This window comes from Lepisma saccharinum, chromosome 12, assembly GCF_977018435.1.
Source record: "Lepisma saccharinum chromosome 12, izLepSacc3.1, whole genome shotgun sequence".
NCBI lineage: Eukaryota > Metazoa > Arthropoda > Insecta > Zygentoma > Lepismatidae > Lepisma > Lepisma saccharinum.
This window is the reverse complement of record NC_139240.1, coordinates 42,113,702-42,125,286: the sequence shown is the minus strand read 5'-3', so window position 1 is coordinate 42,125,286 and position 11,585 is coordinate 42,113,702. Positions and strand designations below refer to the sequence as shown.

The 11,585-nt window shown below is 36.2% G+C and overlaps 1 long non-coding RNA gene across 1 annotated transcript; it reads left to right on the top strand.

The window, feature by feature from the left end:
• Window positions 1-1,362: 1,362 nt before the first annotated feature.
• LOC145996451 (uncharacterized) lies at window positions 1,363-11,021 on the top strand. The gene is made up of 3 exons (XR_014442772.1): window positions 1,363-1,437; window positions 6,115-6,213; window positions 10,910-11,021. It is a non-coding gene; the product is annotated as an uncharacterized LOC145996451 (long non-coding RNA).
• Window positions 11,022-11,585: the final 564 nt, after the last annotated feature.

Sequence of the window (11,585 nt, the reverse complement as noted above, 5' to 3'; positions counted from 1 at the left end):
CAATATATCGTGTCCAAAATTAATTAGAAATCATGTGTCGCTTCACAACTAACTTGAACCCTTGATTGAAAAAAAAATAGCTTGTGTATCACTTCACTTAAATACAGTGATACAATGCTACCCAGTTCGTTATACCAGTAAAATACACCGCGGCTAAAAAGGATTATGATCTTCGCGAGAAAGTAATGACAGTATTGCCAGGCAGGGAAATATATGTCTCCACGATATTTATTGAGGTGATAATATAAATCGTGTTGGCGATATACAGGGAGGTTATTTCAGTCGTTCACCGCCAGCGTGACGGCCGTTCCGCGGACTCTTCATGCAACAGGTCCCGGCAAATTGCGTTCAGGAAGTCCGTAACAGAAACCGCTTGTTTTGTAATGTTTCCACTTTTCACAATTACAGTTACAATTACAATTGAAATAAGCACGTACCTTGTCGCACGGATGCAGGAAAAGGTGTCCTCCCAAATACAAATATTTCCGGCACCTTATTTCTGACATCTAATCTTAGATTAGACATCGCTACTTTATCCTCAGTTGACAGAAAGGGAAGACAGCATCCCGGCGCATAAAGCAAACCGAAAGCGTAAAATGATATTTAAAAGTAATAATAATGATGATCACTAACCTCCTGTGTTATAAGAGATGTTGAAAATGACTTCCTTCAACAGCAATACAACACGTTTCTTAGGTTCAAGAGATCCTGTCTATCGTAATCCCTGACCACTTTTCTGCAAGAATTCGTTTTCACGTAATTATCGTACATAAAAACTCTATGTTCAAGACTATATTTGTTTAACGACATAAGTAATGAATGAATAACAATTAACACACAATAAAGCACTGGCCACGAGTAAGCACATTACAATAACACAGTATAAGCAACACGCGTACTGATAAATGAACAGAAGTGAACATGAACGTACACTGACGTCTGGTAGCCGACAGTGTTGCTAACAAATTTTCGGCAATGTCCCTACAGACGTAGTCAAAATGTCCCTACAACTGACCAAATGTCCCTACGCCAAGTAAAGTGACTAAAAAAAAAACACCTCATGAGCATGCAAACAGAAGATAAAATATACACATTTACTTACCAAATCTTTCTGCTCGGTGCTTCCACAATTACCCATACAGCACACGAAGTCAGAATCATGTTTCTGAAAGGTTACGAAGTCTCATTTACATAACATACTTCAGTGTTTCCCTGTCATGGTTGCTTTAACGTTGCGTGGTGCTTTCATATTTTGTGCTCGTTACATCTTACACAGGGATCTTTCAACGTAGTTACGTGCGATAGCCGACTCGTTGCTTCCCATCATCCACTGCGCGAAAGAAGTTGAACGACGCTGCGCACCGACGAAACCAAATACAGATGAGTAGCGTGGTTTGAGCTTTGTTTCATGGAACAATCGTCTTTGTAAAGGCAGAGGTAAGTGTATTAATATTTACTTTTTTAACAGTAGTCTTTTTTACGACGAAAATACAGAATTCACAACATGAAATAAATTAAATATAGGCTACTATAATTAATTCTGCTTCCTCCATGATTGGAAACAAAGTGCGAAAAGTATGTTACTTTTATTGTGAAATGAAAGTAGGGTGTGTGAACATACATATATTAAATATATATATATATATACACACACACACAACAGAATTACTTACGTACCGTGTAATTTATTCCTATTTCTACGTGCAACGTAATCAAGGATGTAGAGTTTGTTATCATTCTGCCGAGCGTGGCTGACTATCGCGGGACCGTTTACCCATTGTACCCCTCGAGAATTACGTAGAAATTTTTTTAATCGACAGATTTCAATGTTTTATGTAATGCAAAAGTGGTTCCAGCTTTAGGAAAGCTCAAATAACGGATATATTTGATACCATAGAATGGCACACGTAAGATAAAATCTTCAATTTCTAAGTATTTTCGCCACTTTTTGTTGGTAAACATTGTTTGTATGTACAGTAAAATAGCGAAAGAACACGCCGAAAATGACTATCAGTACCAAACCTAACAATCCTAACCTAACTACGTAAAATTATAGCTGCTTTTGTGGAAAGTCGTTTTGGGTGCTATATTCACTTGTGTGAAGTCTTCGGGCTGTTCTGCTTCACAGTAAAGTAACATGCTAAGGAAACAAACGTACTTTGCTTCACAATAACACATTTCCGAAAGCTAAAATCAACTGAAAACGTTCATAAACAATGCAAGATATTTCACTTTCTTTTGGGGTACAGAGGGACAAGTGAACATTTGGTCTCACTGCAGAACATGGGCTGCTTTTTTCCTCTAAATAGACAAACAAAATTTATATCCCCTGAAAGTATGTACCTTCTACTTCCATTTTCCGGTGTTCCTTTTACGATTACTATTATATTATTGCACGTAAAAAATGTTTTTCCTGCTACTAAAAGCAATGCATTTCTCCATTTGTTCGCATCCATATTGTTTACACGCTCAAGTGTTGTGCGATAAGTGAGACCCTTCGTTTCGCGGCATTCGAGTTGATTTGTCGCTCCGGATTCCACCCACAGACGCACAGTTTCTTTCATTATTTCAGACGAGGAATGCTTACAAGGTTAGGTTAGGCCTGTTAGGTTGGGTTCCAATAGCATAAATACAATGAAAAATGTTTTTCCTGCTACTAAAAGCAATGCATTTCTCCATTCGTTCGTGTCCATATTGTTTACGTACAGTTTCTTTCATTATTTCTTCGAGGAATGCCTACAAGGTTAGGTTAGGCCTGTTAGGTTAGGTTTCATTAGCATAAATACAATGACTAATTATTATTTAGGCTAAGTGAACTAAACCTAGCTACCTAACAACATAGGCATTTTTTACTTTCGCTAGATTTGTGCAGGAATATGCCTTTTCCTTCGTTGCTACGATTTCAATACCACCCAACCTGGACACGTTTTTCTGGTTTTTTTAAAGAAAATTTTTTTTCCGCACCTTAAAACTTACTTTCCCCGATTACTAACTACAAAACGTTACCAAAAAATTATGAATCACGTTCCTCCTAAGCAGCCCATATTCTGCAGTCTTACCGAACATTTCCAGCGTGCACAAATAAAATAACGTGGAAGAATACTGGAAAGTGTTCCGTTGTGGACTGCTGCTGCTGCTAATGTCAGTTGACGTTGGTATGAATAATTATTACAGACCAAAATGCTTTCATTGTTAGGTTAGGCAGCTCAAATTTGAAGCATTAAAATTCTTCCGTAAATACTTTACAATGCCCGCAGTGTAGGTGTGAAGGGGTATTACATTCCTAAATGCATTTGTTAGGTTAGGCAGGCCAGGTTTAGGGCTGTTGTGATAGCAATTCCATTTGCTATTCTCATCACCTGTTGAAGAAGCTGTGGCCTAAATATACACCTTTTGCATTTACATTATACCTCCCCCCCCCTAATTTTGCACAAAACTTACCCTATTCTTTGGAAAAGAAAATTTTCTATCTTTCGTGTGTATAGTGAAGAGGTGTAGAATACCTTGTACCATAAAAGTTGTTACGTTCCCAGACTCTATCTAAAAATATTCACGTTTCAACTAATTCATTCTGCGATATAGTTACAATGTGTAAATTGAGGGCAGCACCATTGTCATGCAGTTTTTTGAATTTTACACACTGGCTAGATGAGTAGGTAGCAACAGCTATGCCTGCTTCGAGATATGTGCTGACATGTAACAAAAACCTTTTTTGCCCTTTTGTAGGCATAAACCTGAGCTGCCTAACCTACTCATGTGTGCATCCTATTTATAGCAGGAATAAATATGTGAATAGTATAGGTAAGTCAAGTTTAGGTTATTTCTGATAGTAGATGCATACGTCAGTAGGTTAGGCAGGTCAGGTTTATGCATACTGTATAAATGGCCCAAAAATATTTTTTGTTACATGTTCGCACATGTCTCCAAGCTGTTTTTCCCAACTCTATTTTTGATTACATTGCTTGCAAAAATATAATTGTCACATTCTTGCAAACTTATGCAATCAGACTTTGTTTTAAAATATGGATGGGATCTACAACATGCACGAAGTAAAATTGTAAATTATTTTTGAATCTCGATTCTTGTTACTTCAGCTCCTTTGGTGGCAATAATAAAATTAGCCGTTGATAACACAAAATGTACATGACACTCTTAATCAAAATTCTGTTTACATTTAAGTATACAATTATAGACAAAACAGACATGGTACTGGCTACCATAGCCCTCTGAAAGATACAGCATGCCATGACTTGCAGTAGTGTCACAGTGCTGTGACTGGTTACATGTATATTATTACAGGGTATGACTGAAGATGACCGGACCCCTCTCAGATTTTCTTCATATTTGGCATACTTACTAATTGGGTCCTGCTAATGATGAATCTGAAGATAAAAAATTGTCGGAAACGTCTAGAAATTGCAAAATATTTGCGAACCATTGACGCTAGCCCAATGAACCATTGACGTGTGGTTAGGTTAGGCAAACATAGTTAAAATTTCATGTCGTAGTAGTATCAGGAATATAATATATATATTTGCTTGTGCAACAAAAAATTTTGCGAAAATAGACTGTTTCCATTCCGAAAACTAAGTCCTTATTTTCACTTATTTTGCAATTTCTAGATATTTCCGACAACTTTTAACTTCAGATTCGTGATTACGAGGCCTCAATTAGTGAGTATGCCAAATATGAAGAAAATCGGAGAAGGGTCCGGTCATCTTCAGTCGTTCCTATTATAGTGACCAACTGTGCCAGGTGATGAAGCTAATGCTTTTATTATTATTATTATTGAATCTGGTCTCATTATTCATTGTAATATGAGGAATGTTTGTTACGAGATACACACTAATTCATAAGAGATTGTGTTGTATTATTAGTTTCCATGCTGCTTGTTAGGTTAGGCAGTTATGTGCATGGGTTAAGTAAGCACCACTCTGAAAATTTGGAATGACCATATCACTAGATATTTAGTCAGCTTTTCCAATATTTTCACCATTAATCAAAACTTAATTTCTAATTTTATTTATTATTTACTTGCACCAGTCGTTAAGTTACTCAGTTAGACTTATCACTTGTAAGCAGAGAATGCATGTTTTCCTTTCATTGTATCTGGCAGTACTGTTTTTAAATTTTGTGATCTACATTTTGAGAGCAAAAGTATGTTCTCTACTCATTTTTTTTCTCCAGTCTTTTGAGGATGGAGGTATGACTTATTTTCTGGTGAGGCTTGAGATGCCCTGCATACATAGGCATGTGGTTAAAATCAAACCAAATTGTTCCAAGGAAGGTCAGCAATCGAGGAGAGGAGAATATCAAAAAATTCAATCAGTTTTATTTGTTTTAAACATATGTGCATGCATAGGTTCACCCAGGAATTTTTGTATGTGAGGGGTTGGGGGTTGTCAACCAAATGAAAATGTGAGTCTGCTAGTTAGGTGGACCTTCGTGGTACTGAATGGTTAATATGTAGTTATATAAACATCATAGCCAGGAACATGCCTCTTATAAAAAAATAATTTAAAAAAATACACCTAATATATTTCTTATTCTCAAGCAACAATTTTAGTGCTGGATGAATTGAAAGTCCATCAAAAGTGTGCCACGATTGATAAATGCTGCTGTGCCATTCCAGACAATTGAATCCTATTATTTTAAAATGCTACAAGGATGAATAATTTTCCATTATTAAATTGTGGGGGAAAAGTAATTTGCTGTAATGGTAATAATGGTCCCACGGTTGAGGGGGAATGAATGTTCAATTGCAATGTTATGGGGGAAATGAAACATTAACTCCAACCTTGCATGTGGGGTAGGTTCCACCACTACCCTTTTTATACTCTACATTAATTCCACTGTCAGTCACCCATCAAAATAATCCTGTCAGTTCATTACTGACTGTTGACTGTTGCATGTAATGGTTGTGTTCGGGCTGGGGTAGAATATACCCAATGTCCAAGGTTGCATTATTGTTTCTGCAATTTGTCTTCTATGCACTACCGAGAATTTCACATGTTAATTCATAAGTAATTTATTTGAGTACTCATCCACATTAGGAATCCAATTTAAATAGAAATAAATTACTACTGATATAATTCATAAAATTTCTTCTTTTAGGATCTGTTCACCAACACTGGCCAAATGCTAGAGCAAGAGGTGTCTAATATGGCAGAAGTGGCGTGTGCGGGTCAAACTCAGAAACAACAAACAAAACAAGTAAGTTATAATGATGTAATGGAAACTGGAATAATTTGCATTTTTTTACTCTCAAAAGTCATGAAAAGCAATACACTGATTCAGATTAACATATTTACACTGCAGTTACAGAAACCTAACTACGAATTAGATATTTGCCGGGCTTGTGGTTGTGCTAGTTTTAAAGTGTATCTACCATCACATTCTCCTTGATTTACAGTGAGAACATTGGCATCAGCAAGATATAGATATCTGCCATTGCTCCCATCAGCCATTGTTCCTCCCACCAGACAGCTTGCTAAAGGCATATATAGCAAGAAAACTTGGTGAAACTTTTTCCCTCCATATGGCAAGCATAAAAATTCATAGAAAAAAAAAAACATTTTCGCAAGCACCCCTCCACCCTAGTTGTCTCACTGTCACCATGTTAAACTACATGAGCATCCCCAAACTAACCCCAAGGCTCTATCAAACATCCCCATCTAACATTTTCCACTTCAAACTCAGAATCCAGAGACAATGAAATGCAAATTTATTTTCCAAATCAGCCTTGCAAATGTTGGTTAAATTACATAGCAGACATATATTCCTGTTTGTCCTTTTGTGTGACTTTCGCACAGCATAAGAAAGTGTTCATTGCGGTTTGAAGTGTTTTTTTGTTTAGGTTCACTTTATGCACAGATAAGCTAATCGGGTCTAGACCTACAGTTTAAAGTGGAAACCGAACTGCTAGGTGCCTCCACCGGAAATTGAACCTGGGACCCCTTAATTACAAGGCAACGACGTTACCACTATGCCAGTGGGAGGTAATAAAGTGTTTGTGTTATCATTTTTTATGCGAGATGCAGAATTTTTTCCAAGAATGGTTTTGGTTCTTTGAGAAATTGTACAAACATACAGAGCTCATAATTAATTTATTTTCTCCCTTTTCAAAATTGAGCCTATTGTATTCTTAAATCACAGACATTAGAAAAAGAAGTCTCATTTTGGCACATCTATCCCTTCCCTTAGATGTGGCATAGTGAGTTTGAGATGCTTGACTGAAGGAATTGCCGTAAAAGTTTTGATATAAATGTATAGAATAACTGTCATTCCATGTTTGTTTTATAATCTCATAGAGTTGGAAGTGGTCGGAAAAACTGGCTTTTTGGGAAAAAAAAACAAGTTTTTTTTCTCCGTAGCTATTTTTGGTTGAGCTTTTTCACAAAAGTGGCTCAAATCAATGAAAATGCAGGAGTTGGCAGTACTTTTCCTGTTGCATGGTTTTCGTATATCTCCCTATTGTGAAATGGGCACTCATTTCTAAATATAAAATACAATTTACAATATGAAATTTGTAGCTAGATATAAACAATGTTTTCAAAAAAGCTGGCTTTTTTTGAATGGGCTGCTCTTTCAGAGTGTAATCTTCATATTTTGGTAGGCTTATTAACCCTTAGTTCGCCGCCGTAACACATATGTTACAAAAAAAGTATGTCCCTTGTAGCCGCTGTAACACATATGTTACAAACAGCTTTAGATACAATTATATTTGTATATTGAGGTTGAAACACTGACAGTTCGTTCGGGAACTTGTTTTGCAATCTTGTTTCGAAAATTTCAAATTCCCCCCCCCCCTCCTTTCTCGGAATATGTCACGTGTTTGGGCTCACCCAAACACGTGTTCGCTCTTCAGTTGACAGACACAAAGAGCCGAGTCAACAGGGAAGAAAGATTCACAGTAGCTACACCAGATGCAAGTACGAACGAAAAAAAGCAAAAGTTCGGGTTTTCTCCCCAAAGTAGCTGGAGAAGAGGGGGCAAAGTCCACATTTTTATGATTTTTTCATTGAAATTCGGGGGATGCAGCCCCCGCCCGTAACCCCCCTCCCCATTTTACATGGTTGCATGCACTGATCTTCTGCCTGCAAAACAAAAGTTATCCGAAGTAGATTGGTCCCATGGTGTCAGTTATAACAATTTTATGAATAATATGCAAATTGGCTAAAATTCGATCGAGTTTTAAGTTTTGCCTTTATTATTCAAATTGTATTGCACCCACGAACATGAATCAAGTTTCATTCTGTTGCGGAAGGTCTGTTCTTTGAGAAAAAAAAGCAAAAGTTCCGGTTTTCTCCCCAAAGTAGCTGGAGAAGAGGGGGCAAACTCCACATTTTTATGTTTTTTCATTGAAATTCGGGGGATGCAGCCCCCGCCCGTAACCCCATTACGGTTGGGGCATCCAAATTTTACATGGTTGCATGCACCGATGTATTGCCTGCAAAACAAAAGTTATCCGAAGTAGATTGGTCCCATAGTGCCAGAGTTATTACGATTTTTCTCCATTATGTATACAAATTCAAATTTCCCGCTCAAAGCCTCGGCGACACTGGGCTTACTTTCGTCAGACCGTGCGGCGTACTAAGGGTTAAATATATCTATGTAGTATAAAAATATTCACATAACTAGAGTAGTTTTGTGTGTGTTTTTAATGCAACCTAATAGTATTATATGATTTTCAATGCTTGAGTTTGTTATAGGATAATTTACATGAAGCAAAAAATAATATACTCCTCTATCTTTTGAGAATCTTGTATGAAATCTCTTTACATTAAAGTTTGTGTTCGGTAAAATACATTTGTATTCTGGCTTTCCAGTACATAATGTATAATTTGGTTAAATGGCGGCTAAACCTTGACACGGAGCAACTAGTGATATAATTTTGCTACTTGTTGCAGTGGTTCTCACCTTTGAGATCACAGCCTACTAAATTTATTTCTTAAAAGTCGATGCCCTGATCCCAAGAATTTCATTCATAATATTAATATATAAACTATGGCATAATCATAAAGAGTAATACATAGTTCAATTATGTATAGGCTTGCTGTCAAATATGAAATTAGATTTAAATTAGTTGTCAACCCCTGGGTGCAACGGACCTTTTGTTGAAATGCACTGGCATTAAAACTGAAGCAGAAGCAAATAAGACTGACCGCAAATCACAAAAAAATATTTAAGAGATCGGGACTGGACCTACAGTTTGAAATTAGATCCTAAGCACTCTGCCTCCATTGAGGATTGAACCTCAGACCCCTTCTTATTACAAGGCAAGAGCATTTAATTTATTCCACTCCAGAGGTCCATTTATTTTTATGAAAGGTACCTTATATAAAAATCTGGCCTTTTTCCAACAACAGTACTTGCAAATTGTTCTCTCTGATTTGCAGGCTAAACTAAATCTTAATCTTGGATGAAGTAGCTAATAATCTTGTTAAGTATAGAGAAAGAACATTCAGACCGAAGCAACGCATGGTAGTGGGGGTGTCACATTGAAACCATTTTATTATTGAATCACTGCTTCCTTTGCTGATTATATATGGCTAGTTATTTATTAATTATAATAATTACAGAAATTACTATCACAAATAAAAAATAATAACCAATTATTACATGAGTGTGTCACATATATTTTATCATTCCCTAAAACTCGCAAAACCCATGATTTTTATTAATGATTTTTTGTTTGTAGAAGTGCAGTTGTTTATTAAATATAATTATTACAATAATTACCATCATTACCAACTAATTGTACACTGTCACTGGCATGAGTATCTCGAATAAGATGACGCATGATATGTCCCCCAAGTGCATTTTGCCTCCTAATTACATTACATTTATGTTTTTATGAGCAGAAGTAATACAGAAATATTAGGAACATTCCAGGGAACCATGTAATTTATTTTCAGACAGTTGAAAAATCTAAAAAATAAGAGGTGGTTGGACCTCAAACCCCCCTCCCCGTCTTCCTCGGTAAGCTAGGATTAAAATTGTAGCTGAACCACTATGCAATATGTGCCCACTGAGATTGGCCAATATATGTCTCTTGGCTGCTGCTGCATCATTTAAAATTTTTGTAGCTAGTTGTAAAATATGAGTACAAACCTGTAAACTCCTAATAATAACTTCAAGTGAAATAGGTTAGCTGCAATTGGTAAAAAGCCAAAATTTCTGTTGTTTTTTCTTTAAAAAAAAGGCCTGCTTTTTATTGAAAAAAGAAACAGTTCATTCAAAAAGCTAGATTTTTTGCAACTCTATCATCTCACAAGAAAACTTGGCATGTTATGCAGTAGCTTGTTGCACAGCCCAGAATGCCAAAATTTCATCTTCAAACATTGGTCAAATCACAATTTCCCGATAACTTATTGATCACTTTTCACATTGTTGCAACGTTTTTATTTTCAAATTAAATGTCTTCCAAATTTGTGCAATATTCCTGATTGTTGATTGATTGAATTGGCTTATTTTACTTTGTATTTCTGCCACTTTTGACTAATCGCAAAGATGGGGATGCTGAAATTGATGAATGGACACTCACAAATACCTATGCCAGGCTTCGGTCCGGGACCCTTGACATCATAGCATGTTGTGATAACTACTCCACTCCATCATGGAGGCAGCTGGAGTATTCTTTCTGTGATGAAGTTGGTCTTTTTTGTTGATGAAAGTCATCTTTGTTTAGAAGCCCTAGTGTGGCATAGGTATTCTTTTGCAGATATTATCACACACAATATATTTTAGAAATAAAATTGAAGTTAAGAATATTTGGTATATGGGAACTAGAAGTTAAAAAAATCTGGCTTGTTATTTTACTGATGCAAAATATTTTTCTTTAAATGAAAGTTCTGACTAGAATGTTAATTCCGAATTGATGTTACACATGACCGTATTTCCTTTACAGGAAGGAACTGAATGTTATTCCACTCCAACATGAGGGTATATTGCAGAACCTGCAATGGAATTCTTCTGAACTACAGAAAAAAGTGTATTTAAACAACAAAAATAAAAATAAAGGATATATTTTATGAAAAAATGTTTTTTTTTCATAATAACCATAACCACATAATGTATGTGTAATTTTTGAACTTCAATGCTGACATGAATTGCTTGGTTGGTTGGTTGATTTGGTGTTTTAAGTTCACTTTATGTACAGTAAGTCTAATTGGGACTTGACCTACAGTTTAAAGTAGGATGTGAACCACTATGTGCCTCCACCAAATATCAAACTTGGGATCCTTGATTACAAGGCAATGACGTTACCACCATGCCATCGGGGAAGCCCTTGGACATGAATTGTGCCTGAGCACTCGCTGGCATCATAACTGTATCAAAGTATGTTTATTTATATTTGTTTGGTTGTTATTGTTGCTTTAAACACACTATACACAGATATGTACCTCCACTGTGTATCGAACTAGACACCCCTTGATTACAAGGCTCTCATTTATATTTCTTACAGTGTAGGCTCAAACCGGCCAAACATCATAACAATTGTCTGGCGTTTTCTCATTTTTGTAATGTTACTGCACAAAAATTCCTGAAGTTTAGCTTTTATCCATTTTGCATTTCTCTTGTGA